At 34.0% G+C, this 23,889-nt stretch overlaps 1 protein-coding gene across 4 annotated transcripts in view; it reads left to right on the top strand.

Moving 5' to 3' along the window:
• LOC138698520 (LIM domain only protein 3-like) overlaps positions 1-23,889 on the top strand; it is a 1,357,283-nt gene that overhangs the window by 662,240 nt on the left and 671,154 nt on the right. For 3 of the 4 annotated variants that reach the window (XM_069824504.1, XM_069824508.1, XM_069824506.1), the window contains exon 4: positions 21,579-21,608. The exons of the other annotated variant lie outside the window; for it this stretch is intronic. The gene's annotated coding sequence lies outside the window, so the exon portion shown is untranslated. The remainder of the gene's footprint in view (positions 1-21,578; positions 21,609-23,889) is intronic. 4 annotated transcript variants of the gene reach the window in all.

The following is a 23,889-nucleotide window of genomic DNA, read 5'->3' as shown; positions in this document are numbered from 1 at the left end:
ATTCTTCCCTGAAGAAGTAAAAACTCGTGCTTAGGGAGTTATCTAAACACATACTTAACACAAACAAAGATAATTATTTGACACAAAGTGGGTCAAGAAAAAAATTATGAGAATAAATTAAATTTAAAAATACAATTTCAATTTTAATAATTTAAATCATACAAATACATACACATATTAAATCAACATATATTCTTTAACAGTTAAATTCCTAACGCTATTTTTAAAATTTCTGATACTAAGATTTCCAAATTTGGGTGTTTTTCAATTATTTTCTTATATAACCTTGGACCAAAGTAGGTACCATGGCTAAGAGCTGTACTTCTGAAACACTTTGGTTCCTCTAGTCGTATAAAATCGGATCTTTTAGTTCCATATTTATGATGATACAATTTGAATTTATTATGATTTTTATGTACGAAGTTTAATAAGGCAATATAATAAATCTGTTTAATTTTCAAAACATTAAAATCAGTGAACAAAAGCTCAGATGAGTACTCAGTTGGTTTATTAAGGCATATTTTAATAATTCTTTTCTGAATAAGTATTAGTGGAGTGTGATTAGAATTACAAGCATTTCCCCACCCTAAAATTCCATATTGGAGAGTGGATTGAAATAAAGCTAACAAAAAATGAGACGTAAAATATTAACTGGTAAACTTGACCGAAGTATAACAAAGATATAAATTGTTTTATGTAATATATTGCAAAAATATGTAATATGTTTATTTCATCGTAAGTGTTGGTCGATTGTAATGCCTAAATACTTAACTTCTGAGGATTCGGTTAATATGGACATTCACAATTTTGAGAAGAACAATCAAAATAATGAATTTTGAGCCTAAAAGAAAATTGAGGAGTTTTAAGACCACTGGACCTAAGTGAATTTTATTTATTCACATTTTAACGCTTTCAGAATTTAACAAATATGTTGTTGTTTTCTTCTAATGCCAGCGTTTGGCAATAAAGTCATTTGACCTCTTGCATTTCAATATTTTTTAAACATATTGTCATGGTCAGCCACTGAAGCACAGATTTTGAGGTGTTCCTAATCCATTTCTTGATTTGAGTTACACAATTGGCAGTTAGGGGACTGATATATTCCAATTCTATGCAGGTGTTTGGCCAAACAATCATGGTCAGTTGCCAATTTAAATGCAGCTACAGACGATTTGCGTGGTAAATCGGAAATTAACTGTGAATTATAAGGCAGAGAGTTCCATTTTTTCCCTTGAGATTGTGTTATAAAATTTTCTTTGTTGAAGTCTAAGTATGTAGATTTAATAAATGTTTTCACAGAGTAATACGTAGATTTAGTAACAGGTCTGTAAGTAGCAGTGCTACCCTTCTTTGCTAAAGCATCCGCATTCTCGTTTCCCAGGATTCCACAGTGGGATGGTATCCATTGGAATACAATTCTTTTATTGAGTGTTATTAATTGAGAGAGCATTTTATTTAATTGAAGAAATATATATATATATATATATATATATATATATATATATAAATATATATTAAAATAGAAGAGGAGATGATACTAAGGGATATGCTACTGGAGCTAAATGACAGCTGTGAGCAGTATAGGATGAAGATAAATGCAAACAAGACGAAGAGCATAGTTGTCGCAAGAAAAATAAAGAAGGTAAACGTGCGAATTCTAAAGGAGGCAGTCGAGCAATTGGACAGCTTCAAATGCTTGGGGTGTACTATAAGCTGTAACATGAGCTGCTGCCAGGAAGTCAAAAGGAGGATAGCAACGGCAAAGGAAATTTTTAATAGAAAAAGGAGCATCTTCTGCGAACCTCTGGAGAGAGAACTAAGGAAGAGGCTAGTGAAGTGCTTTATTTGGATTTGTGGTATTGTATAGGGCAGAAACATGGCCATTACGACGAAGTGAGGTGAAGTGTGAATCATATGCGGAGACAAGGAGGGAGGCAGAAAATAGGAAAGATTGGAGAATGCTGGATTTGCAGTGAAATACCAGCCTATGGGCAGAACGTGTGTGTATGTATATATGTTAAAATATTATCATAATAATAATCAGAGCAGCATGTTTTTTCTATCAGAAGAGATTTGTTGAGAAATGAAGCTGTGTTGGAAAAAGTGTGTGAAAAAAGAATGATGCTGAAACTGATCAGAAAGAGGAAAAGGAATTGATTTGGTCACTGACTGAGAAGAAACTGCCCACTGAAGGATGCACTGGAAGAAATGGTGAACGAGAGAAGAGTTTCGGGGAGAAGAAGATATCAAATGACAGACGACATTAAGACTAAGAGGAAGGTAGAAAATAAGAAAGATCGGAGAATGCTGAGTTTGCAGCGAAAGACCTGTTCTGGGACAGAACGCTTTGAATGAATGGATACTCATGCGCTTCGCTGCACTTGCTACAAACAATTTTTTTATATCAGAATGACTCTGTAACTTATGGTAAGAAACTGATTAAGCATTTTTAATAAAAAATTTTAATCAACTTCCATTAGAATACAAAGTTTTACCAAATTTCCAGTACTTTAAGAAATGTTCAAGAAAAAAGTTGTTGGCTAGATTTCTTATTTTGGTTGGTTTATTTTTTTGAAGATTTCAAACATTTCCTTCTTTCTCCCTAAACATTTATTGGTACCAAACTGTTCTTATTTATTTATTTTCTGTCTTTAATTCTTGTCATATTCTTTGTTTTTCACAGACTGTAACTTTATGATTTCTAATATATTATGTACCTGTTCTTGTATAGTCCTTGAATATGAGTTTTCTCGTTCGGGCGCACACAACAAATTAAAAAAAAAAAATGTTGAATGAATATGTTCCGCTTGTTGTACAAGATCACCTTAAATAATCGCAGAATCATTTGTTTTTATTTTATTACGTCAGCCTGATTGAGGCGCCAGGATATAAAACGTATTGCAAGCTATTTTGAAACTCAAATATCTCGTTAATTATCGGTCCTATAAACATGTTGCTTGAATAAAATTTGCTTGGAAACATTTTTAAACAACTTTTGTTATGTAATATTATCCTAAAAAATCAATAATTAGCGAGTATTTCGGATTTTTCACTTTAAAACCCCCCTTACAAACCCTCTTTTAAAGGAAGTATTTTGAATTAGATAGAGTCTAAAATCTATATGGGACCTAACTTATTATACGTACCAATTTTCGTAGAAATCGGTTCAGCCATTATCGTGTGGAAAGGTAACAAACATACAGACATACAAACAAAAATTAAAAAAATGCTATTTTCGATCTCAGGATAGTTCATTATACATGTTAACACCAAAATTTTGTAAAAGCAAATATTACGAAAAAATTTAAGTTACAACTTTATTATTATTATTATTATTACGGGAATTTTACTTGAAGCAAGTAAAGAGATAGGTTTGGAAGTATATCCCGAAAAGACAAACTATATGATTATGTCTCGTGACGAGAATATTGTACGAAATAGAAATATAAAAATTGGACATTTATCCTTTGAAGAGGTGTAAAATTCAAATACCTGGGAGCAACAGCAACAGATATAAATGATACTCAAGAGGAAATTAAACACAGAATAAATATGGGAAATGCCTGTTATTATTCGGTTGTGAAGCTTTTATCATCTAGTCTGCTGTCAAAAAATCTGAAAGTTAGAATTCATAAAACAATTATATTACCGGTTGTTCTTTATAGTTGTGAAACTTGGACTTTGACTTTGAGAGAGGGACATAGATTAAGGGTGTTTGAGAATAAAGTGCTTAGGAAAATATTTAGGGCTAAGAGGGATGAAGTTACAGGAGAATGGAGAAAGTTACACAACACAGAACTGCACGCATTTTTTTCTTCAAATGACATAATTAGGAACATTAAATCTAGACGTTTGAGATGGGCAGGGCATGTAGCACGTATGGGCGAATCCAGAAATGCATATAGAGTGTTAGTTGGGAGGCCGGAGGGAAGAAAGACCTTTGGGGAGGCCGGGACATAGATGAGAAGATAATATTAAAATGGATTTGAGGGAGGTTGTAGCCTATATGATGATAGAGATTGGATTAATCTTGCACTTCCTTACATCATTGAGTACACTTCATTTTAAAGTAAACTAAATTTTAATTTAATTTTTTTATCCGTAATAAATTGTGACCATCACATTCTCTGTCACCATAAATTTCTCTTGGGCTAGCAGGAATTCGAACTGAGGTTTGCGATATGGTAAGTCAATGCTCTAGTCTAATGATAAGATGGGTGCTCCTGTTATGGCCATGTTCCTGATATGACCACCCCCCTATTGTGAGTTAGTTAACCAAAAAATCCGCTAAATTACAGCAGCATCCAGTGAAAGGGCATCCTGGTATGTCACTTGATCGTTTTCCATCCAGTCAGGTTGAGCAATATGGCTTAAGTTGTCTGTTTTGCGGTTTTCATGTGACCTCTTCTTATTTTTCTCTGGTAAGTCTCCTTTGTCTTGTTTCATGAAAACCATCGTACTCCATTCAGTTTTTAATGTTCTGTTGATTGGTGTTGTAGTTGATGGCGTATCTTTTACGATTTGTTAATAATCAAACGATTTTCGTGAAAGCTTACTTGCTCCTGATATGGCTATATCAAATGCACCATGGCCATATCAAGTTCATTTCACTTTTATTTCTTCACCTGACAAATTTACATGCCTTATAGATGAGATTACGCAAACATTTTGTATTTTAAGAAAAACAACTTAATTTTTATGGAAAACGCGTTTTGACTACACTTTTGAATTATGAAAAAGATTATTAAGTGTAATTTTTATTCATTTTACACCAAAATTATTTAATTTTAACACAACTGCGCTATCAAACTGAAAACAATCACGATTTATAGAACATGGAACAAGGGTGGCCATATCATGTGCACATGTTCCTGATATGGTCACTAGGTAGACTTTTGGAATTTGGGACTTTTTGGACAATTAAAGCTATTTTTATGGGGAAAGAAAATTGTTTTAAGAAAGTCCATTAGACTGAGAACGAGTAAGAAAAAAGTGGTTTACATTTTTTTTTCAAAATGGCGGCTAGAAAAATTCGCAAACCTTAGCATGGCCATATCAGGGACACCTACCTTACGTCTAAAATGCCGGAAGTAACAACGCATGTCATATTGGAATGATGAGATAGAGTAACTGGCCGGAAAGTGTCTGGAATCAGATCGCAATGATGGGTTTTGTGATGACAGGTGTGGACCTAGAGGCAAATTCGGGACCGCATCTGGTAGGTGTGATTTTTGCAGCAGAGTGTACAGGAATTGGTAAATGCTTAGGGTTATAGAGTGGATCACGTCTTCCCATTAGGGAGGGACTCATGATTATTGCGGGACGGACCGCACAGTAAACTCATTAGTCGACTAGTTGAAGTTCCGCCGGTTTCTAGTATTCCCGCCACGTACAAACATGCACACAGAGAATTTACTTATCAATATTTCATGTCCATCTCTTTCTGCAGAGTTTATTACGTGATATATTTTTCCTACTGTGAAAATTGCTATTGATTCAGGGGCGTACGACCGTAATCTTCCGATAGCCGAACCTGTTTCAGCATTGCAAATCGAATTTAAAAATGTGTCACGAAGATGAAATGTATTTGCTTATATATTTTACCCGTTTTATAAAAATTCATATCCTTTATCATAGCGAACGGTAGAACTGTTAATAATAATAATAATAATAATAATAATAATAATAATAATAATAATAATAATAATAATAATAATAATACTTTATTTCTGGAATAATAAAGAAAATTTGTGTGGATTGGAAAGAGAGACGACTGTTCAGTAATCTTTATATGAAACAACGAGTCAAAGTCAGGATAAGGGAAGAAATGTCAGAAGGAAGTGAAATTGGGAGAGGAGTATGTGAAGGATGTCCTTTATCACCTACACTGTTCAACATCTAAATGGAGGATTTAATAAAGAACTGTATCTAGAACATAAGAGGAGTGACAGTAGGAGGAAGAAGAATAAAGTGTATAAGATTTGAAGAGCACTGCAATAATGATGGATGTCATTTGGAGTACATTTTGCAGGAGAAGCAATTGAAAGTTTGAAATGCATAGCGCTCAAAGCTTAACTGTGATTTTCCGATCAGTGTTAATGCCATATAAATTCTATATGTCTTAAGCTATGCATTGACAGTCTTGGTTCATTTTCGGCAAGAAAGTGACATCCATCATTCTTGCACTGGACTCTTCATTTGGTGATGATATGGCGTTGTTAACAGAAGAGGAAATGATACTAAAGGATATACTACTGGAGTTAAATGACAGCTGTGAGCGGTATGGAATAAAGATAAATGCAAACAAGACGAAGAGCATGGCCATAGGAAGAAAAATACAGAAGATGAACTTGCGAATTCTAAATGAGACAGTATAGCAAGTGGATAGCTTCAAATACTTGGGGTGTACTATAAGCAGTGACATGAGCTGCTGCCAGGAAGTCAAAAGGAGGGTAGCAATGGCCAAGGAAGCTTTTAATAGAAAAGGGAGCGTCTTCTGTGAATCTCTGAAAAAAGAACTAAGGAAGAGACTAATGAAGTGCGTTGTATGGAGTGTGGCATTGTATGGGGCAGAAACATGGACATTACGACGAAGTGAAGAGAAGCGAATAGAAGCATTTGAAATGTGGATATGGAGAAGAATGGAACATGTGAAGTGAACAGACAGAATAAGAAATGAAGCAGTGTTGGAAAGAGTGGGTGAAGAAATAATGGTTCTGAAACTGATCAGGAAGAGGAAAAGGAATTGGTTGGGTCACTGACTGAGAAGAAACTGCCTATTGAAGGAATGGTGAACGGAAGAAGAGTTCGGGATAGAAGAAGATATCAGATGATAGGTGACATTAAGATATATGGATCATGAAGAAACAAAGAGGATGACAGAAGAGAGGAAAGATTGGAGGAAGCTGGATTTGCAGTGAAAGACCTGCCCTTGGTCATAACACTAAATGAAATGAAATCTCTCTAGCGCCCCCAGAAAGAGTAAGTTACATACTCCTGCTCAGGGGTATTCCACATAATGTTAAGACATTTTATCAAATAGCAGAATAAAAAGTAAAAAAAAAAAAAACTTTATCTGTGCTCACATGATAGAAGCTGAAGACACCACAATATGTCAATACATGGTGAAAATTACGTTCATGCAGTCGTTTCTGTTACAATTTTGGAATTGGAATTATAGGAATGGGTTGCTCACGACTTTCAGTACGACCCTCTGTAGATGCTTCCAAGATCAAAACTGTCGTCATCAAGGATGCAGCGAAGTAGAAACCCTTGGGCATGTTTTGGGTTATTGCCCTAAAGGAGAACTACTGAGGAACAATCGCCACCATAAAGTGAGAAGCTCCATCGCAACCACTCTTCGGAAGGCAAAGTGGGAGGTTTACGAAGAAGTGCACTGCTTGGCTGAGAAGGGGTCAACGAGAAGAGCAGACATTATAGCCATCGATCGCCGGAATCAAAGAAGCCTCATTCTTGACCCCACTGTGCGTTTTGAGAAGGATGATCAACAAACCAATAACGTTAACGATGAAAAGAAATCTATTTACAAGCCATGTATTCCTCACTTCAGTGAGAGATACAAAATGAATATTAATACATGGGAAGTGAAAGGACTTCTTTTTGGCGCTAGGAGAACTTCATTTAAGTTAACCAAAACCATTCTCCTTTCTCTTATATTTTCTAATGAGGACATTAACAAAATTTGTCTAATGGTATTGAGAGATTCATTATCCATTTTACACAATCACTTGTATAATACTACGTAATATTTTTTTTTAAATTCATTTCATTACTCTTCAATGTACTTTCATCTCATGTTTCTCCAAAATGAAATTGTACTTTATTTTTAAATTTATCATTGTTCCGTATTCTCTCCATAATCATATTGTATTTTTAATTTAACCTCTGCTTTGTATTCTGGATCCTAGTGGTCAGCTGTAGATTTCGGCCAGACGTCCCAAATTGTGGAATTTGTTTGTCTAAGTACAATATTATTTGTATACATTTGAAGCCTAATTAGTGTAAATGTTACTAGTCAGCGATGTATGCAATGGAGTGGGAAAGGATCTGGTCACTCTACCCCCATTATCTCCTGACTTAGTTACCTCATGAGCGTTGCCATATAGGTATCACTATTGAGGTTCAAACCTGAATTCCGATAGTTTACTAAACAACAAAATAACAACATCTTCGAAGTCTTTAGTATTTAGTTAAATTACTTTCTTTTAAATTTCAAAATTCTTATAGAATTCCCTTCCCTTATTATGGGAAATGATCATTTATACGCTGGATGTAGAGAAAATATTTCATTGCTTGTAACGTTTATTTTTCGTACCACAAAATTGAGAAAGACAGCAGTTTTGTATATCCCTCTTCACGGCCGTGATGTGTCGACCAGATGCCCAGTATCTGCACCACCCGGATGTAAACTGCGTGCCTTAGATTACCAAGTACACACCCGTTTGTTTATCATTGAGAAGTGGGAGGAATATTTATCGTCATGCAAAATTATCGCCTCTAGTGGCAGACATAAGTTTCAACAGTGACTGTATGAATACTATGAGGGGAACTTGGCACCTGGAAGATATTTAAAATCATATTAGACAGTTATTTTATTTGTTACAACTAGACGGTCGTTTTATTTGTTACAACAGCTATCATAAGTGGCATTACTTACAAGGAGAGGACACGCTCTGTATGTCACCGAATGAAATAAGATTACAGTGGGTGATCAAATTATTAGGGGCACTTAGTAAAAATAGGAATTTCATCTTCAAATTCACATGAAACATAAGTAATTTGCATTTTCTCAACTGGAAAATGCCTTCTTACTCTAAATAGTGTTTATAAACAATATTATTACATATTTCATTGTGTAATAATGAATATGGAATGAAATAAACAAGACAACTAATATTTTATCACACATCCCTTTGCAGAAATTACAATTTTAACTCTCTTTGGCATACTAGAAATGCATTGGAGATACAATTGTTTTTAATTTATTGACCGTGATGCCACACATTGATAAGTTTTTCTATTAAAGACTGTTTATTTGTAGTAATTTCTGAATGAACTTGCCTCTTCATTAGTTCCCAAATATTTTCAATCGGATTAAGGTCCGGAGAGTTACCAGGCCAATCCAGAACCCTAATTTTGTTGTCAGACAGGAATTTTGTCACATTATTTGCCTTGTGACAGGGTGCAGAGTCGTGCATGAATACAAAATAACCATCTGGAAACCATTCAGGGACTTGTAAAAGAAGCCGTTCCTTCAGAACCTTTATGTATTGATATTGTCACATCATTCCTTGAACAAAATACAGGCGACCAGTTCCATGACCACTAATCACAGACCACACCATGATGCTTAGAGGATGTTTAACAGTCATCATAATACAGCCATTTTATTGTACTTTTCACCTTTACGCCTTCTAACGAACACACATTTGTCAGCAAGTATCTGTATGGTAGATCCATCTGAAAAACACACCTGAAAAAAAAACAGTGCATAAAACACATTTGCACAAAGTGAAATTGTGACTAACAAAGAAATCATGTGAATGACAAACAACTCACTTTTTTCCAATCATCCACAGTCCAAGATTGGTGCTGCTTTGCCCAAGAGAGCCGCTTCTTCACCATGTATGGTTTCAGGAATAGTTTCTTGGTTGGAGTGCGACATGAAAACCCTAACTCTTTGATCCTCCGACGAGTTGTCATAGAAGATATGTTGATTCCAACATCTCTCATTGGCGCCTTTCTATGTAGAAGACTGTTAAACATCCTCTAAGCATCATGGTGTGGTCTGTGGTTAGTGGTCATGGAACTGGTCGCCTGTATTTTGTCCAAGGAATTATGAGACAATATCAGTACATAAAGGTTCTGATGGAACGGCTTCTTTCACAAGTCCGTGAATAGTTTCCAGATGGTGATTTTGTGTTTATGCACGACTCTGCGCCCTGTCACAAGGCAAATAAGGTGATCAAACTCCTGTCTGACAACAAAATTAGTGTTCTGGATTGGCCTGGTAACTCTCCGGACCTTAATCCGATTGAAAATATTTGGGAGCTAATGAAGAGGCAAGTTCATTCAGAAATTACTACAAATAAACAATATTTAATAGAAAAATTTATCAATGTGTGGCGTCACGGCCAAGAAATTGAAAAAAATTGAATCCAATGCATTTCTAGTATGCCAAAGACAGTTAAAACTGTAATTGCTGCAAAGGGATGTGTGACAAAATATTAGCTTTCTTGTTTATTTCATTCCATATTCATTATTACACAATGAAATATCTAATAATATTGTTTATAAAACACTATTTAGAGTAATAAGACATTTTCCAGTTGAGATAATGCAAATTACTTGTGTTTTATGTGAATTTGAAGATGAAATTCTTACTTTTACCAAGTGTTCCTAATAATTTGATCACCCACTGTATGTGAGATGAAAGTACAAGAAGTAGGGGAGACTGTTGTACCTTTAAACACTTTTCACATTTTATTTTTTTTTAATTTTGGGAAATGACATTTTTTAATGAAAAAATGCTTGAAATAACTATTGGAGATTCCTTTACAACTTCCTGTATGTATTTTCCTGTTTTACAGATATATTAAGGATGGAAAAAATAAAATGAAGGGATATGTAATGTATTCAGAGGTACAACAGGATCATGTACCTTGGAACATACCCTCTTGTAAGTTGGAACACATGGAATATAGGAGGGAATATAGCTGTAAGAACTGACAATCATATTTAAAATGTATTTGCAATCATAAACCAGAGCAGACTTCTCTGATTGAGATTTTATTTCCTGGAGGAGCAATAACTGCTTCAACAGCTTTCTTCAAGGCATCCGGATCAATTGGGGACCTCTTTAATTCCAGACTTACTTCGTGACATGATCTTAAAATAAAAGAAAAACGAAAACCGATAGTATCGTGTAATTTGGAACATGTTCCATGGTACAAGATGTTTTGTGTTCAAAGGTACAAGAGGGTGCACGTTTAAACAAATATGGCTCCGAAAACTAGAGAGTCAAATAAATCATGGAAATTAAAATATGTTATTACTCACCAGATGATAGGGAACACACCGTACTTGAAAGATATTAACAAATGCAATCTTGTTTTGTGTTAGAAAACATACATCAATGAACGAAATGTTTACTTTTGGTACTAAAAAATTTATTTTGTCTACGGAACTCACACTTTGCAATTAATAAAACTGAAACTACGACCAGAGGTACTTAGCGGCTTTCTCTACAATCTACTTCGTTTTGAGTCCTCTAGGTAGCAGCAAAAATTAAAAAACAAAAAATGTTCAAAGGTACACTATGCTAAAGGTACAACAGTCTCCCCTACTGTTTAAAGTCATACCTGGCATGGGTGGCCAATGACCCCTCGTTTTGAAAATATTAGCTATTGTTTGTGACCTACGTCTGTTAGGTTCCTAATAAGGAAGCATTAGACTGTGTAAAAGCGTAGCTTCTGAATAGTTCATTCTCTATTTGTAATAGTCTTTTACCCTTAAAACTAAATAAAAAAGGTATTTTACAAACAACTTCAAATTAGTGTAACTCTGAAAATATTGAGATTAGGACAAATGCTTATATGACATTTTTTGCTCAGAATGGCTTCGGAAAAAAGCTGCGTAAGGGACGGTAAATCCTCGTGAATCACCCTGTATACTCCATGACACAGCAGCTTCATTGCTCTGTAAAGATGCATGGGATCCGATGCCTAATTATTAATATTTTTAAAACAACTTCGCCGAACTACGAAAAGGAGACCTTTTAACTCCCATGCATGTCTCATCATAGCTACTTTAACCTCATCCGTTAAACACTGACGTCTTAAATTTATTTTTTATTTTAGTAGGTTATTTTACAACGCTTTATCAACATCTATGGTTATTTAGCGTCTGAGTGTGACGAAGGTGATAATGCCGGTGAAATGAGTCCGGGGTCCAACACCGAAAGTTACCCAGCATTTGCTCGTATTGGGTTGAGGGGAAAACCCCGGAAAAAACCTCAACCAGGTAACTTGCCCCGACTGGGAATCGAACCCGGGCCACCTGGTTTCGCGGCCAGACGCGCTGACAGTTACTCCACAGGTGTGGACTGACTGACGTCTTAAATCTTGGAATACATGTCCGAAATGAAAATAGGATTAAGAGAATCTCTATAGTATTTGATGTACGATATTCATTTGTTTGTTGTGGAAGTGTGCGGCCTGCATCTATACTCATGAATTATGATAAAGGTGGGAATGACGAGATGGCGGTGACGACAAATGACATCCGTTGTGAAATGCATGAGGCTTAAGATCGGTAGGCCTGCGTAATAATGTTGTGTCTCTCCAATGTAGAACTGAGACTGCATCTGTAGGTATTTTTTTCCGCTGACGACTGTCACTATGCATAGAAATTAAAAATGCCATTGGCCACACGTATTGTTCCAATTTAAATGACCTGAAGGCACGAATGCGAACTACAACAATAAAACCATGGAAATAATAATTTTAAACAGAAAATTATTAAAATTTCAGAATACGGAAATAAAAATAACTAATTACATTTTCAATGAAAATGAATGATTTCAATTAAATATTGAAATGAACTGAATGGTAAACACTTTTTTGTTTTATAATATTTCATGAATATGTTATTAGCTAACAAATAAGCAATACCAGTATGTAAACACAATGACCCTCCCTTCAAATAGCAAACACTATTTTTATGTCTCTTTATTAATTATCATCGTATGTTTTTTTTTCTTCTGTAAGCTGCATTTTTTATTTCTATCAGGTCTTGGCCTTTTACCATTCATTCATAGTATTCTGCCAATGGCAGGTATTTCAGTGTAAACCCAGCCTTTCTCTTTGTCTCCTCATATGATCCATGTATCTTAATGTCGTCTATCATCTGATATCTTCTTCTGCCCCGAATTCTGCCCCCGTTCATCATTTCTTCAGAACGATCTTTGGTTTTTGCTCTTCACCTTACATATCACATATCCAAACTTAATACCAAAGCACTAGCTAGTTTTAATACAATACAATACAATACAATACAATACAATACAATACAATATAAATATTCAAGTACTATGTAGAAAAATAGCTATTGGATAGAACTGTAACAAGGGATAAAATGTATCAGTATTAAAAATAAAATATATTTTGTTATGAGGAGATGTAAATTGATTTTTCGTATTATTGGTAATGCTCACTATTAAATATATTCTAACATGACTTACAAAAATACACATACACAGTGTAGCTGCTGTAGCATGATTATTCTTCAGTTCAAATACCGATTGGGACAAATTATCTGATTGATGGTTTTTTCGCAATCCATTAACAATCTTACTAATAAACCGTGTATAGTTTTTATACGAGACTTATGCAGAGTTGAGACAGAAAACGTTACTAATAAACCGTGAATAAGCTATGGACGTATAAACAGGCTGTAACTATGCAATGGGAATTGCTTTGCAGTAGTTATATACACGAAACCCCTTGTTTAAGCGTTGTATATAGGGAAAAAATGGCCGCCCCTCTAACAGCTGTTCGTATCGACTGTCATTTTATGATGATGTTTACCTTGTAACCACAGAAGAACAAACCAAAGATCATAGAATTATTAGAATAATATTGCTGTAGCTTGTACTCTTTGACCAAAATGTAGTGTGGTAATCGATTAAAGCCAGTTGTACTATCGATATTTAACACGCCACACTAGAGCGCTCTACCGGATCCAGTAGAGAACCTCAGATATTCTATTACCTTTCGTAACGAAGTAATGACGAAACTATGACGTAGCTGTGTAACAGTTATACTGTTATACACGACGTATGTAGTGATTATTAGTATGGAATTTACACACGACTTATAAGCGAGCTACTCATTGTACAAGTATAAGACAGTTAAACGTCTGTATATAGAGTTTTTATTAGTAAGACCATAAGAGTAAATAGCCACCGGCGTGGCTCAGTCGGTTAAGGCGCTCGCCTGCCGGTCTGAAGTTGCGCTCGAGCGCGGGTTCGATCCCCGCTTGGGCTGATTACCTGGTTGGGTTTTTTTCGAGGTTTTCCCCAACCGTAAGGTGAATGCCAGGTAATCTATGGCGAATCCTCGGCCTCATCTCGCCAAATACTTCTCACTATCACCAACCTCATCGACGCTAAGTAACCTAGTAGTTGATACAGCGTCGTTAAATAACCAACTAAAAGAATGTAAATGCTGGGTATCTTTCGGCACTGGACCCTGGATTCATCTCGCTAGCATTACCACCATCAACTAGACGCTAGATAAACATAGCAGTTGTTAAAGCGTCGTAAAGTAATAAATTTAAAAATTATTCTTCAGCACTTAGTGAGTAAGTGCATATTTGTGATTCCAATGTGTTGCTTTCAACAACTGCCACTGTCCAAGAAGAAAGTCACAAGAATTCAACACAGGTACAATTATTCAGGTTATAGGCCTATTTTGTAATCAACATATGTTTAAAAGTTTCGGTGTACTATTTCAGAGTATTTCCTGTTCTTTCCCTCTTCACTTAATTTTTCCGAGAGAATAGAAAACATAGATCTTTCGCTTGAAATTTCATTTCGCAGAACTTTTAACAGGATTAAGTTTAATAGCAGAATATTTTTAAAGCAATTCATGTTTCACGCAGGCTTCAGGATAAAAAAAAGTATCCTGCGAAGAGCAGAACATCTGGACATCCTAGTTTTTCTGTATATACGAGTAGTCCGGGTCAGCTTAATTAATACCCTAACGGTGGAGCCTAACCATTTTTCCCATATTACTACATATACTATTGGATTACAGTGATTTTCTAGCTCTCAGGTTGAATTTTCTTTTACCAACTTCGTTTCGAATTTCGGGTACTAACACAAACAACTGGCAGTTATTTTCTAACTGTTATGTAGGCAGTAATAATTTCGGTTTGCAGCAAAGTAAACTGATGTAAATGCAAGTACCTAGGCTTGTGAATTAATAATTAATTAGTAATGCCGGTATTAATATTAATATCAATACTCAATTCAGTTCTGTTTCGTTGTGATTCCAATTCAACCCTATATTCAGATAAGCGTAATTAAATAAGAAATAACTTATAGACCTACTTCGTATGAATCATGCAGTAAATATATTTGACATTTTAATGAAATTCTTTTGTGTTTAGATTTTTATTAAAATGTTCAAGAGGGGAAATAGCTTGGTAGCGACTTCCCCGAGAAAGAAAGTGCGTGTAAGTTTTTAAGTAAACTGTACATTTCGGAATTCGTACTAATCATTTCACGTGATGAAACTACATTTGAGCCTTTCGGAGGAAAAGTGGGTTAGTCAAAATTGGGTATGAGGTTTAAAGTAAAAATTCTGTAAAATACAGCGCAAAGTAGCAATTAATATGGTCGTCTTCCTATCCACTGACTACTAATAGTTTGAATAAATTGAATATTAATAGATACTTTGCGTTGTATTTTACAGAATGTTTACTTTAATCCTCATTACCCATTTCTGACTTACACCACTTCTGCTCTGAACGGCTCATTTTTAGGTTAGGTCTCATGAATCGTAAACTGTTTAGTTAAGGGGAGAGGATGGTTTTTTTAACTTTTTTCCTATTTGGTGTAAAATATTAATTTTGTTGTATGTAGAGAGCTCATAGCTGTGGCAACTCAAAAATACAAAAAAAAAAAATTATTTGGGAGCCCAAATTTGAAAAAATATACCCAATGCAGAATTGCACTAAAACCGATATATCTAAACCGTTTTTAAAAATAGTTTCAAACAGTTTTTTGCAATGTATTTGCAAAAGCATGTTCTACAAACTGTCTGTAACAGAATTTTGATATTAGTCCCTACGTTTGTAAAATAAACAATTAACATTTAATAACAATTTTCTGATTTCCTTTCCTGCAAACAAACGGACGTATTTTTAAAACGAAATCAATTCTGTTACAGAGAAAAGTTTCCTAATAGTCTGAAGAATGTGTGTTCTAAATTTCATGCTTGTATTTTTAATAGTTCAGAAATTATATCCATTTTTGTCTGGCAATGTAGCAAAAAAAAAAAAAGAAAATGAAGTTACTGTAAACCGATAAAAGCGGGTGTATGATTTAAAAATCCATAGCGCAGGAAGTTTAAAAATGGAGACTCAACATCCGATAAGTGCACAAATACCCACAAAATGTTATGCAATGCTTTCCACACATATCAAAGGGTATTTTAAAGAAAAAAAAAATAAAAATTTAATTTACCGGAAACAATAATAAAAGTAGGAGAATGATTTAAAAATCCATAACGCAGGAAGTTTAAAAATGGAGACTCAACATCCGATAAGGGCACAAATACCCACAAAATGTTATGCTATGCATTTCACACACATCGCAGAGTATTTTAAAGATTCTTTTTTTGAAAATTTACTCATTTTTCACCAAAAAATACCATACTCTCCCCTTAAAGCAATGAATTTTATGTTGCCAGATAAAATACATTTTAATATTAGATCATACTAATCCTAATTACCAACATAATATGCGAGAAGTCCAGGAGGAAAATATACTATTTCATAATTTATTGAACAATTTAGGAAACACCTCGCAACATAAAGATGAGCTGTGGTAAATAAGCAAGACATTGTTATTCTTAATTACTTTATTATTATTATTATTATTATTATTATTATTATTATTATTATTATTATTATTATTTCAGAGTGTAGCATTGATTTTTTCCTCTTTGGTGATAACTGATTTTAGTTGGCAACACTGAAGAGACGGCCAAATTAGACTTTTAAGAACTACACTTACAAGATCCTCATTATATATGTGGTCAATTTATGCACAATTTTTTAACACTGCATTTGACGACTTTATCACAGTCTACTATATACAGTCACGAAGCTTGAGTTTTGAGGGTGCTAGAAAGAATAGACTGTGACGGTTCTGTTTTGCATTGCCTGTAATGAGGCGATATTAGCGATCCTAATGGTGAGCAACTATCTAATGTTTGCATATTTACTACGTATTGAGCTTCGCGACTATATACTAGACTGTGACTTTATGTTGTTGAAGAAGCGAGATAGTAGGTGAAGGACAAGATGTGCTGGTGTTGGGGGTGTAGGGCAGGGACGGGAGGGGACGGTCGACCGACTGCCGGCAACTAATTCGGTCCATGTGTTCGCCCCGCAGCAAGTAGCCTGTAAGTAAGCAAGCAACTCAAATTAAATTTTCCACAAGAAAACGAGGAAACTTCATTTGGCTAAAGTTCAGCACTATATCCTCACATAAGCTCCTCCCTTATGAGAATACCTCACGGTTCACTGGCCCACTTACACTACACAAGCACCTCTTGACCTCCAACGTCGTCGAGAGCGATTTTTAAAGTCTCTTGCAGTCGCGGCTCGTGGTTTTAAAATTGAGGAAGGCTCTAGGCTGAAATGGCAAATTTTCAGGGCGTCGAGCATGAGTATTTGTTTATTTATTTTTTATTTGTTTATTCGTGTATTTCCATAACTGAGAATTTTTAAGAATAGGTTATTATAATATATATATATATATATATATATATATATATATATATATATATATATATAAAACGGGCACTTGACTTACCTTAATTCATCGGCCATTCTCTCTTTCGATATATTATTACACGCACAATTCATTGTTGTCAAATACACTCGCAAACGGTTCTCACAATCAGAAGTTCACAACCGCATACAATACCGAGACTCGTATTACGAAGGACAAGTCAAAACTAATTCGCGCGTTACAATTTCCGTTGTGTTGTTTTCCCGTTCCTGACAGAGGTTTGAAAAACTTTCACTTTTTGGGATACTAGAGATACCAATTGTCAACGAATAACTAAACGACTCCATCATATCATCGCAATGTATTATTATTATTATTATTATTATTATTATTCCTATTGTTATTATTATTATTATTATTATTATTATTATTATTATTATTATTATTATTATTATTATTATTGCGCTAGACATTTACAATATCTATTTCATATTGCACTAAACATTTACAAGGTAAATTTGTTATTGCATTAAACATTTACAAGATATATTTGTTATTGCACTAATATTTTTACAAGCAACTTTGTTATTACACTAATATTTTCACAAACTATATTTTTATTGCACTAATATGTTTACAAACTATATTTGTTATTGCACTAATATGTTTACAAACTATATTTTTATTGCACTAATATTTTTACAAACTGCATTTGTTATTACATTAATATTTCACAAGTAATATTTGTTATTGCATTAATTTTTTACAAACTATTTTTGTTATTGCACTAATATTTTACAAGCTATATTTGTTATTGCACTAATATTTTACAAGCTACATTTGTTATTGAATTAATATTTTACAAGTAATATTTGTTATTGCATTAATTTTTTACAAACTATTTTTGTTATTACACTAATATTTTACAAGCTATATTTGTTACTGCATTAATATTTTACGAGCTATATTTGTTATTGAAGTAAAATGTTTACAAGCTATATTTCTGTTGCACTAAAATTTACGTCATATATTTGTTATTGCTCTAAAATGTTTACAGGCTATATTTTTGTTGCACTAAAATTTACAAGCTATATTTGTTATTGCGTTAAAATGTTTACAGCCTATACTTTTGTTGCACTAAAATTTACAAACTATATTTGTTATTGCGTTAAACTTTTTACAGCCTATACTTTTGTTGCACTAAAATCTACAAGCTATATTTGTTATTGCGTTAAACTTTTTTCAGCCTGTACTTTTGTTGCACTAAAATCTACAAGCTATATTCGTTATTGCGTTAAACATTTTACAGCCTATACTTTTGTTGCACTAAAATTTACAAGCTATATTTGTTATTGCGTTAAACTTTTTACAGCCTATACTTTTGTTGCACTAAAATCTACAAGCTATATTTGTTATTGCACTAAAATGTTTGCAAGCTATATTTTTTGTTGCACTAAATTTAGAAGCTACATTTGTTATTGTACTAAAATTTTCACAAGCTATATTTGTTATTATACTAATATATTTACAAGCTATATTTGTCATTGAACTAATATTTTACAAGCTATATTTGTTATTGCACTAATATTTTACAAACTGTATTTGCTATTGCATTAATATTTTACAAGCTATATTTGTTATTGCACTAACATTTTTACAAGCTATATTTTTGTTGCACTAAAATTTACGAGATATATTTGTTATTGTACTAAAATTTTTACAACCTATATTTTTGTTGTACTAAAATCTACAAGCTATATTTGTTATGGCACTAAATTTTTACAAGCTACTTTTTGTTGCAGTAAAATTTATAAGCTACATTTGTTATTGCACTAAAATTTTTACTAGCTATATCTTCTGTTGCGTCCCGCGCCGTGGCGTCGTGGTCTAAAGCATCCTGCCTAGGACTCGCGTAACGGAATGCGCGCTGCTTCGAGTCCTCATGGGGGAAGAAATTTTCTCATGAAATTTCGGCCAGTGTATGGGACTAGTGCCCACCCAGCATCGTGATGCACTTGGGAAGCTACGATAGGTAGCGAAATCCGGTTAAGCAAACCAGCCATAACGGCTGGGGGGCTCATCGTGTTAACCACACGATACCTCAATTCTGGTTGGATGATCGTCCACCTCTGCTTCAGCATGTGGCCATGAGACCAGCAGCCGGCTGGTCGATCTTGGCCTTTCGTGGGCTGTAGCGCCACGAATTTTATATTTTCTGTTGCACTAAAATTTATAAGCTACATTTTTTATTGTAATAGAAATTTATATATTTCAATCTAAGAGCTATAAATCTTATTACACTACATTAAAAATTAAATTATGGTTTATTTAACGACGACGCTTGCAACTTACTACATTAAAAGGTTACAAATATTCTTATAATAAAATGATGCTGTGAAACTAAAATCACTCTTTCTAGCGACTTCTTTACACAGCGTTGTCTTATCGTTCTGTCCGTGCCAATTTTTCTCTGAAATGTAAGTATCAGACCCAAAATAAAAATAAAAAATATTTCGACACCATTTTTTAGAAAAAAAAAAGTTGTGCTGTTCTTGTGCGAGAATTGCAGACTTCGCTGTATAAACTTATTTCACACTAGCCGTACCTGTGCGCTCCGCTGCACCCGTTAAAAATAAATATAAAGTAATTACATAATTAAAATAGGACATTTGATCCAGGGAACATTCGTGTTTGATAGAAGGATAAATCGTTTAATATGTTACTTAATTTAAATTGCATCCAAATAATTAAAATGCGATCATTTTGGTCCAGAGACCACTCATTGGAGCAATGACAATTCCTTTAACCTGTTTCTAATTTTTATTGCATGCAACCATAGTTTAATGAACATTGACATCATTTAGATTTAATGTGTATACTTTATTTTACTTGTTATAGGTTTCCAACTGAATTTTAACACTTGTTTTCTACGTATTCAGTAAATGGCGTTTGGCCCACTATGGTTCTGAACCCTTCAAATAACTTAAATTATATTATATAATATTACATTACATATATTATATTATATTATATTATATTATATTATATTATATTATATTATATTATATTATATTATATTACATTACATTATATCAGAAGTTACTGTAATAACATTATAGCATTATGTCCATCTAGAGAAACTACACTTTCTAATGGTGAAATAATTAATTATACAAATCGGTTAATTTAGCTTCAGATATGACTTCATACAAACTCAGAAACATTCTCTTGTAGGCTATCTTTCATAGATTTCGATTGTTGCTGTCCAAGGCCCCTTATAGACGAAGTCATTTGTTTTTTATTTCATTATACGGCCTTAGATGGCAGTTATTTTAATTTTAAAACTCATTTATCTCATTAAATATAAGTCGTATCAAAATTTTTCATGGAATAAAACTTATCGCAAATTATTTTTAAAGAAACTTTTGTTATCTAACATTTTTCACAAAAATCAATAATAAGCGAGATATTTATTTAATTCAGGCCCCCTTATGACCCCCCCCCTTTTAAATAATGTATTTTGAATGCCATATAGCCTAAAATCTAAGTTACAACGAACTTAATTTATATTCCAATTGTCATATAAATCGGTTCAGCCTTTATCGCGTGAAAAGGTAACAAACATACAGACAGATAGACAGAGAGACAGACAGACATACAAACAAAAATTTCAAAAAAGCGATTTTCGGTTTCAGGGTGGTTAATTATATATGTTAGGACCAATTATTTTTGGAAAATCGAAAATTACCAGAAAAATTTCGGCTACAGATTTATTATTAGTATATAGATTTGGCTTAATATCTTCATCTTCGAGTATTACCAGTTGTCTAAGAGATAATTCAGGCCTAATTGAAAGATAACAATTGCAGATTTGTTCTTCGCTGTGTGGGGATTCGAACCGTGTACCCTGTCGGCTCGTAGCCGGGTAATCATGCAAATGGCAGAGGGCTGTAAACGTCGCCCAAAAGTGCATGACTAACTGTAAGAGTAATTGCGTAATTGGACAGTAATTCAGTTCCTTCTTGTTTTACAGCTTCCTGTTGCGCCATCACGCCGTGTGGAGGTGAGTGTACAGCCAGCATTAAAGCTGATTAACCAAATTACGCCCACGGGCGATGTTTGGATTCATATATTAATTCAGGTGTTCAGACACAGTACGTTGAGCACATGCATATCATTTCTGTTGATCATTTCCATTTGAAAAATATAACAGTGAAATTTCCTCTTGGAGGGAATGGCTCACAGCGGCATATCCGTCATCATGGAAGAATGTGTTATTGTTGGCTCTGACCCCACGAAGCCATTGTCATGATATCCAAATGTTAACAAATTTTGTGCGAGATCGTGCGTATTTGCTTGTTTTCCGCACAGAACCAATACGCGGTAAGTGTGAAATACCACATTCAGTATTCCCAACGTAGCACACATAACAATTTCCCTCTTCTTACCGCTTAAGCGCGACATTCATTTTACTGCTTTAGGCATTTAACATATTATTTTTAGAGACGTTTAACATAGTAATAATTATAAATTGGAAACTTACCACTGCAATTTCACCTAAATTGCAATGTTAATTATTGTTTTTAAATATTTGCAAAAATTAAGTAAAGTCTACTACTCCACGAAACTTACTGCATTCCTGATACAAGTAACATTAAGGAAGCCGTGAAAAAATCAACAAGATTCCAGATGCCGGGGTTATTACTGCAATATGTTATATAAATAATATTGTTAAAATATTAAAATGAAAAATAAATCATTACATAACCTTACGTTTGTTTTAAGTTCGCATTTATAGACTGGGGGGAAAAAAAAGAGAGACGTATATCACGGCCTGCTGGAGTATAGTAAACACAGAAAACATTTTATAGCAACAATGTTGAAGAAAGATATTTTGGTGTTCCGAAGATGGCGTCATTAAACAGAAACCAACATGGAGATTTCATTGCAACTAATTAGAAATTCGTCTTTCAGGTATGTGATAAACGATCTTCGCACAAAATAATGTACGATACACGAGCGGTATGTTTGTTTTCATTTTCTCGGAAATTAAAAAAGCTCAACTACGTTTCGCTTTTTTATCTTTTCCTCGAACATGAAGACGTCAACATACCGCTCTTGTAACGTATATTACTATTACGAAGCATATAGAATGTTTGTCCTGCTGTAGAAATTTACTGTTAACTGTAACTTAAATTTAGGCTTAATATATCGATTATTGATCACATTTTTTGTATTAGACACATATTGGAGAAAAAGTGGGAGTATAAGGGCACATTACATCAGTTATTCATAGATTTCACAAAGGCATATGACTCGGTTAGGAGAGAAGATTTATATGACATTCCTATTGAATTTCATATTCTTAAGAAACAAGTTCGATTAATTAAAATGTGTCTCAGTGAAACGTACAGCAGATTTTGTCTGATGCATTTCCAATTCATTGCGGGCTAAAGCAAGGAGGAGCACTATCACTTTTACTTTTTAATTTTGCTCTAGAATATGCCATTAGAAAATTCCAGGAAAACAGAGAGGGTTTGGAATTGAACGGGTTACATCAGTTACTTATCTATGCGAATGATGTGAATATGTTAGGAGAAAATCCACAAACGAATAGGGAAAACATGGAAATTTTACTTGAAGCAAGAAAAGAGATGGGTTTAAGTAAATCTCGAAAACACAAAGTATATGATTGTTTCGTAACCAGAATATTGTACGAAATGAAAATGTAAAAATTGGAAATTTATCCTTTGAAGAAGTGGAAAAATTCAAATATCTTGGAGCAATAGTAACAAATATAAATGACACTCGGGAGAAAATGAATCGCAGAATAAATATGGGTAATGCCTGTTATTATTAGGTTGAGAAGCTTTTGTTATCTAGTCTGCAGTAAAAAAAATCTGAAAATTTGGATTTATAAAACAGCTATATTACCAGTTGTTCTGAATGGTTGTGATACTTGCAACAGAGGTTAAGAGTGTTTGAGAATAAGATTCTTAGGAAAATATTTGGGGCTAAGAAGGATGAAGTTACAGGAGAATGGAGAAAGTTACACAACACAGAACTGCACGCATTGTATTCTTCACCTGACATAATTAGGAACATTAAATCCAGACGTTTGAGATGGGCAGGGCATGTAGCAGGTATGGGTGAATCCAGAAATCCATATAGTGTTAGTTGGAAGTTCGGAGGGAAAAAGGGCTTTGGGAAGACCGAGACGTAGATGGGAAGATAATATTAAAATGGATTTGAGGGAGGTGGGATATGATGATAGAGAGTGGATTAATCTTGCTCAGGATAGGGACCGATGGCGGGCTTATGTGAGGGCAGCAATGAACCTCCGG

This window comes from Periplaneta americana, chromosome 4, assembly GCF_040183065.1.
Source record: "Periplaneta americana isolate PAMFEO1 chromosome 4, P.americana_PAMFEO1_priV1, whole genome shotgun sequence".
Lineage (NCBI taxonomy): Eukaryota > Metazoa > Arthropoda > Insecta > Blattodea > Blattidae > Periplaneta > Periplaneta americana.
Note: the sequence above shows the minus strand (reverse complement) of the source record. Positions and strands in the feature narration are given on the sequence as shown.